Here is an 8,322-nt window from a genome sequence, read left to right as displayed (position 1 = left end):
AAAATAAATGAGACATTTTTTTAATACACACTCAGATTGTGCCAAGTACGGAAATCACAACCAAGACAGGTCGGAGAACTGTAAGTGTTATCAATGCTTAATATACAGGTAGACAGGTACGTGAACAAGCAAGGAATAGAGGGACACTATTATAGAGTGGAGGTTTGTACCACAGCCCCAGAACACAAATCAAATCACTCGAAGTGGAGTACCTCGCCCTACAATCTGTTTAAAGTTGTGTGAAAAGTAACGTGACCTGCTTTTAGCAACATTTAATGCTTTAAAGAAAGAAATCCGTGATACTCACGCTACAAGCTGTTAAGTCCAGGAAAGGGTCTGACTCGAAATCTAAATAGACGACGAGAAGGGAGGCTATTTAGATTCATTGCTTGGCCAGAAACTATGCCATGTTTCAGATCTCTCAGTGGGAGAGCAGTTCGGTGACAATTACAACAACTCATTGACATTTACTATAATCATAGCGAAGGATAGGAACAGAGGTTATGGAAATGTATTTAATAAGGAACACATTTGCTTAGTGAAATTCAAGAAAGAAATGTGGAGCTTGTTTATGAAGCAATGGCTGATCATGCTGGGCCACTTTGTCACAGAGACGCTCAGAATGAATGGTAGGTTTAAATACTCTTGGATGACAAGTGATGTGGAACATTTAGTCAAGAGGAAGAAGAAAGGTTATAGATGGTTGAGGAGGCGCCAATCAGACAGAGCTTTAGATAGTTACAATTTAGCCAGAAAGGGACTGAAGATTGGATTTGTGAGAGTGAGTAGAGCACCATGCAAACAAATTTAACAGTTAGAATTAAGGAAAAATCTAAGACGTTCTCCACTTATGTGAGGAACAAAAGGATAGCCAGTGTCAGTGTAGGGGTTGGCCCGAACATTGATAGCGGAGGAAACTTGCACTCGGAGTCAGAGGAATTAGGGACGTCCATGACGAATAGTTTGTGACAGTATTCACCGCTTTGATGGGCCTTCACCTTTGTGAAGTCGGCGTGAAAGAGACTGATATGTTCGAGCAGGTTGATTTTAAGTAGGAGGTTGTGTTGCCAATCTTTAAAAATCGCAAACTTTGATAAGGGTCGTGGACCCACAGGATACATTCAAGTTACTCGTGAAGCAAGGGAAGAGATTGCTGCACCTTTGTCGACTATCTTTGCATCCTCAGCTGTTTGGAGTGTGGCAAAATTTATTCCATTGTTCAAGAAAGTGAGTAGGGATAACCTTGGGAATTACAGACTAGTCAATATTGCATCCTTGGTGGGCAAGTTAATCAGGAGCGCTATGAGAGACAGGATTTATCCTAACTTGGAAAACAAATAGCTTGATTAGAGATAGTCAGCATTGCTCTGAAAGGGGCACTTCATGCCACACAAACCCTATTCAATTCTTTGAAAATGTCACAACATATTTTGATGAATGCAAAGCAATGGCCCTGGTGTACATGGATTACAGCAAGACATTTGATAAGTTTCCTTCTGGTTGGCTCCTTCACAAAGTAAGAAGAATGGGATACGTGGTCATTTGGCTGTCTTGTTACAGAAGGGACTTGCCTATAGAAGTCCGAGAGTGTTCGTAGATGGAACATATTCAGCTGGTGCTTGGTGTCCAGTTCTGTTCCGCAGCGATGAGTAATGGAAACTCTGCTTTTTTTTGATTTTCATCAATTAGTTGAACGAGGAAGTGGAATACTAAGTGAATAAGTTTGCTCATTACTCGAAGGTTGTTCTCATGGTGGATAGTGTTGTCGTTTGCAAAGTGACATTGACATGATGCAGAACCGGGCTGGTAATTTGCAGATGGAGTTCAATCTGAAAACGTGTGAACTAATCCACTTTAGAAGGTCGAATTTCAATTCAGAGTGCAGATTTAGAGGCAGGTTTCTTGGCAGTAAGGTGGAACGGAGGGATTTGTGGTCCATGTCCATTAATGCTTCAAAGTTGCTTCTCAGGTTGATGTGGCTTTTCAGAAGGCGCATTTTGTGTCGGCATTTATTAGTAGGAAATTGGATTTAAGTGTCGCGAGGTTTGCTGCAGCTGTGTGGAGTACTGTTTAGAATATACTTTGAGCATTGTGTTCAATTCTGACTGTTTTGTTATAAGAAGGATGTAAAAGCTTTCGAGTGAGTACGAGGGAAATGTACCAGGATGCTGCCTGTTCTGGAGGGTATGTCTTCTGAAGAAACTTTGAGAGTCCTCGGGCTTACCTCATTGGAGCAAAAAGCGATGAGAGCGGACTTTATAGAGGTATACATGATCATGACAAGCAGAGGTAGAGTGGACAGTTAGAGAAACTTTTCCCACAGCGGAAATATCTGTCGTGAAATTTTAAGGTGATTGGAGGAAGCTTTGAGGGAGCTGTCTGTGATTGGTTCCTTTTACAGAAAGCTTAGGGCGCATAGAATGCATTGCAAGTGGTGGCAATAGCGTCATTAGGGACATTTGAGTGATGTTTTGATTTGCATATGGAAGATACTGTACTGAAGGGAATGTGGTTAGTATGATACATCCTTGAGGACCGAAGAACCTGTATTTGCTGCAACGTTCCATGTTGTACGTTCTGTGTTCAATGTCTAAGTAACAATTTATATGTCCTATCGAACTTTGAACAAAATAACTAAACTACGAACAGACAGAACAGTTCCACTTTAACTGCTACCTAGTCCAACATGAAGAGAAATTTTAATCATATCTAGCTGCAATAATTCAGCTTCCATTCATACATCAAATTAACGTCATTTAGTCATTCGATTGTAAAGCGAAGTTACATCTTCGGGGACATTCTGTGTCTTCTCCACAGATCCTTTGTCTCAGTAATGTTTTCCGTGTCAGGAATTTACATGGCATACTTGGTACCTTGGCAAATAGCTTGAGCTTTCTCTGAGAGGTGAGAGCTGATATCTCTTAACAATAGGCATTTTGCTATCTCAATTTTTTCTTCTGCCTCGTGTTATGTACATGATGACCGGTGAAACCATCAGATATAAGTTTAACAGAGTTTTGGTAACTAACTGTTTTGTTCATACGAATTGGCAAAACTTTGACACCTAGTTCTATTGCTAAAAGTGCTGTTTGGGGGTTTGTTACAAAATGATTCACTTCAGGCACTCCCTGTGTACCTGCAAACCCAAGCTGCTATCAGATATCAGTTTTGTCTCTACGCAAAGAAATAGAAGCACCCACACGACTTTTTGAATAGCAACACGAAGTGCAGTCCCCACTTTATAATTTCTTTTCACATTTACAAACAAAGACTTCACAACACGTTCCGCCTTTAGTAGAAAATGAAGTTCCTTTCTGACAAGATGTTCTTTCTCTTTGTAATCATTATTCTATTGCATCACCACATTCACATTCATTAAACGGAAGTTATACATTTAACACAAATTCCATTTATATATCACTGAGTACGACTGTTTCAATCTTACATAACATTTTTCTCTAATCATTGACAAAGTATCCATGAAATGAAGAATCGGTAAATTAAGTGCTTGTAGTATGCAGCTGCAACTAAGTACTTCTATGATCTTACTCTTAAACCTTTCCAGAAATATCAACATATTGTGGTCAGTGTACACAATCGTGTTTGATGAACTGTTTGCATCATTAACCTTGACATGTTATAAGGTCAGTACCAAACTCAATACGCGTTGGTAATTGTGTTTTACCTTTTCTAGTTTACACAGAGTTTCTTTGGAAAGCAACTGATCGGCCCTTCAATTGCATTATCTTCTCCTGGTGCGAATCAAGCTCCTACACTCACATCGGTGGCAACTTTGAAGTACTTCCGAAAATGCGGCATGGCTGAAACAGTTGCCGTGGTTAACACTGTTTTTACTTCTCAAATACCTCCAAACAATCTTCTCTCCAACAAAACTGCGTGTGTTTTAAGGACATTCGTTAAGGGCGCGACTTTGTTTCTGACGTTTGTAACAAACTTCTTGAAATTCCACTAAATACTATTAATCAAACCACTTCATTCTTCGAGGAAGGTCTTGGAAATTCCTCGATAGCCTTCTCTTTAAGTTCCTTTTGTCATATGCCTTACTCCGATGTTGTATCCGAATAATTTCACTTCAGCCTTCACAAACACTGTTTTTGTTAATTTTATGACCAACTTTGCCATCTGGGTCTCTCAAAATGCTCTGCTCAATGCACAATTTGATCTTTCCACGAATGACTAAAGATCGCTAAGTCATCTATGTAGATCACACAAATAGGAAATCCTGCAACAATTGTGTTCACAAACATATATATGCGGCTAGAGTGCTTTTGTTTTATTCGGAAAGGCATAACCTTAAATTAGTGTGTCTCAGTTAGGATCACAAAAGCAGAAAATTATTTTCCTCTTGTTCTTGGCAATGTCCGACCCCTCAAAATATCTTTTAGCTAGTAACCCACACTATAACTTTACTATTTATTTTAGGTAAGTGCACAGTAGATACACCGGAAGTGAATTAGCTGGACTGACTCCCAAGTTTTAAACAAACAGAATTTATTTCAAAATTTATGGAATGTAACACAAAGAGCAGAACATAGAATATCGGATAACTTAACTATTCCAAAAACCCTACAGACTATCCCGACTTCGGGATATTTTTCCTAAAATGTTGGCAGCACTCCTAATAAACATATACCTTTGCAAGAAGGGTAAAACTGAACAAAACACAGCTTACAGGAAAGAAGTTAGAGAGAGGCAGACAGACAAAACGAGAGACAGCGACAAAGAGAGACAGAAAGAAAGACAAAGAGAGAGAGACAGAGAGAGAGAGGGTGAGAGAGAGAGAGGGAGAGAGAGGGAGAGAGAGAGACAGACAGAGAGAGGTAGAGAGAGAGATAGAGAAAGGTAGAGAGAGAGACAGGATAGATAGATAGATAGATAGATAGATAGATAGATAGATAGATAGATAGATAGATAGATAGATAGATGGATAGATAGATAGATAGATAGATAGATAGATAGATAGATAGGTAGATAGATAGATAGATAGAGAGCACCTGCCTGGACTTTCCCCAGCAGCCTTTCTTCATACACACTGCTGCTGAATTGAATAAAAAAAACTCTGATTTAAACGAAGGCTAGCTAAACCACGAGCTGGCCACTGCATTTTGGTTGGAGTCTTTTTAAGACATGAAAGCCTTACGTAGGAGGCATTGCCTGTTAGGGGTAAACAAAGGCCTCTGTAAAACTTTCAAAACCCCCTCTCGTTGGAGACTGGACAATAAACATGCCTCTGCAAAAAAAAAAATCAAGGGGACGATAACCTTGGAAAAAGTTCAGCATTGTGAAGCCTCTTCCTTTTAAAAGGTGAAGCATCAATACCCAAATATTGCTTCACTTTTCAAAACAATCAAAAATAGTGGTTAGTGTAACAAAACACTCAAACATATTCACAGAGTATAAACATGCAGACATGTGCAACACATTCAGATTCAGACTGTGGTTCTCCCATCACTGACAGCTCGGATTCGAGTCTTGACAATGCATCAGCTATCATGTTTTCTCGACCTGCCACATGTACAATTTTCAAACTGAATGGCTCTAAGTACAGGCTCCATCTAAACAGTCTGGCATATTTGTTCTTAATGTTCTCCCCAAATGGGTTCTCATCATTCTATACAATTGTCTCAGGTGCGTTGCCAGCAATATAAACACTGAAATGTTATAGCGCCAACACCAAGTTCAAAGCCTCTTTCTCAACTGTAGAATATTTCTACTGATGAACTTTTAACTTCCTGGAGAATAACACAATTGGTCTTTACGTCTGTTCATCGTTTTCTTGCCGATGCCTGGCACTGACACCGACATCACTCCATTGATAGCCACCATGAAAGACTTTGCATGATCAGGTGTGGTTCATATTGGGGCAGTGGTTAACTCAGAATTAAGAATGTTGAACGCCTTCTGACAGTCTGCTGTCCATTGAAACTTCTTGACTTTCTTTAGCAAGTCGGCGTGTGGAGCAGTCACAGTGCTAAACTTCGGCATGAACATTCGATAATGTCGAAGTTTTGAACTGCGACTTCTGTTGATGGTATGGAAAATTTCAAAATTACTTCCGGTTTCGCATCCCACGGGGCCATTTTTCCATGTCTAGTGACATGATCTAGAAAGGTGAGTTTCGGCAAATTCACTTTTCGTTAGGTTTACCAACGTGACTGCCTTCAAAATTCGATCGAACAAATCCGAGAAATGCTGCAATTGTTTTTTTCCCACGAGTGACTGAAAATCATCAGGTCTTCGATGTACACAACATAGTTGTGTAGTCCAGCGATGACGTTATTAGTTACTCACTGAAATGTGGCTAGAACATTTTTCATACCAAATGGCGTTACTTTAAACTGATCTCATGCATTTGGCGTTACGAACGCCGAGATTGCCTTTGCTCTTTCTGACAATGGTACGTGCCAGTAGACTCTGAGCAAATCCAGCTTCGAAATGAAAGTTGTTTGTCGTAGGTTTTTTTTTACAATATTTTAACCACGTAATTGGATGAGCATCAGTCCTTGTAACTACGTTGACTTTGCGATTGTCCACACATGACTGTTGGGTACCATCTGACGTGGACACCATGACTATGGGCGAGCTGGAGTCACTGAAACTCACTTTGATTATGTTGTCTCAGAAAATGTGTTCAATATCCTTCTGAGCCTGTGGTAACTTTCCAGGGTTCTGTCTGTAAGGATGAACAGCATCATGCATATCTACATCGTGCATAATTAGCTTAGTACATGCCAGTTTATGGGAGTTGAGAGTATGTTGCTGGATAATTGCAGCAAGTCAGTCAGCATCCGAGGAGCACAACAATCGACGTTTCAGAAATAAGTCGTTTATTATGCTGCCTGACCTGCAGTGCTTTTCTGGCAAAACACTATCGACTCTGATCTCCAGCATCTGCAGTCCTCACTTCCTCCTACTACCCTGATAATGTCCGCATATCTCCCCATGTGGTAGTAATAACTCTTGCTTTTCCTTTTTTCTCATGAAAGTATTTCAATAATTTATCTCAATTATTTGACAACTTGATAAATGTCCAACCTAATTTGAGCACTGTCCAATTCAGAATCCTTTTTATTTGGTTCTTTCCATTGTGTTGTTATCATTAACACGTTCTCCTCCTGCTTTCCTTCCCTGCCAAAATACCTTCAGAGCATATTGATTTGACACACTCTGTGAGATTTCTTTCTATCTGCAGTTCTTATCACGTAGTCCACCTCACTCAATTTCCTTTCGATTTGATTAATTCCACTGAACTTGCTTTTAATGTTTCACCTAATACTGGAAGTAAACCTCATACCTTATGCCCGATAGGAAAATTGTGAGTTCTTGATGTCTTGTCTTCTTCCTGTATCATTGCACGCTGTGATATTTTACATGCCTTCTAGCCAACACCCCAGCTCTAATTAAACATTCTCTCAAGTTCGACACATAGTCCAAATGCGTGGTCTCTGAATTCTGTCTTCCTAACTTCTCCCTCATCAATTTTAAACACTTCATGTCCAAAAACTAATTCAAATGGTCGGAATTTGGTCGATTTATTTGGACCATCTCTGATTGCCAAAGCACAAACAGAATTCACTTATCCCACTCATCTGGATATTATTGACTATAAGCACTCAACGTGACCTTTAGTGTTTAATGCCACCGTTGTTATGTTCCCTGAAATTCGGTACGCAATACAGTTGATGGGAATCGTTGTCTTCCGAATCTGTCCATAACTCCCTTGAATAATTTGGATATGGCATTTGTCCATCGATCCGACTGTATCTTAGTCTAGTTAAACAAATGAGTAAATCCTCCATAACCTTTTTAGCTGTGATGTTGTGCAATTGGACAGCCTCTGGAAATCTATATGATGCATCCATTATAGTTTATAAATACCGAGTCCAATTTTTGTCTGAGGCAGGGAATCTCGCCAAACAATTCAAACTCTTGTAAAAGCGTCTTCAAATACTGGAATGTTAAATGTGCTGGTTTTTATTACCACGTGTGGGTTTCCAATTACCTGACATGTATGACATGTCTGGCCAAATCCCATTGCATCTTTGTGGAGTCCAGGCCGGTAGAATTTTTTTAAAAATTATAATCTTTTTGTCTCTCACTCCGAAATGTCCTCTCCTTGGTAGCTAACCTCCCTTGAAACACGTCGCTTCTATATCACACTGGCAAGAAAATTTGATGAATTTCTGCTCATTTCTTAACTGTTTGAATATGTGTTGACATTAGACGAGATTCCCTACAGTGGGTAAAAAGGCTCTATGGTCCAACCAGTCCACATCTACCTCCGACGAGTATCCCACCCAT

The sequence above is a fragment of the Hemiscyllium ocellatum genome, assembly GCF_020745735.1.
Source record: "Hemiscyllium ocellatum isolate sHemOce1 chromosome 41 unlocalized genomic scaffold, sHemOce1.pat.X.cur. SUPER_41_unloc_1, whole genome shotgun sequence".
Lineage (NCBI taxonomy): Eukaryota > Metazoa > Chordata > Chondrichthyes > Orectolobiformes > Hemiscylliidae > Hemiscyllium > Hemiscyllium ocellatum.
The sequence above is the reverse complement of the archived record's forward strand: the minus strand, read 5'-3'. Positions refer to the sequence as shown.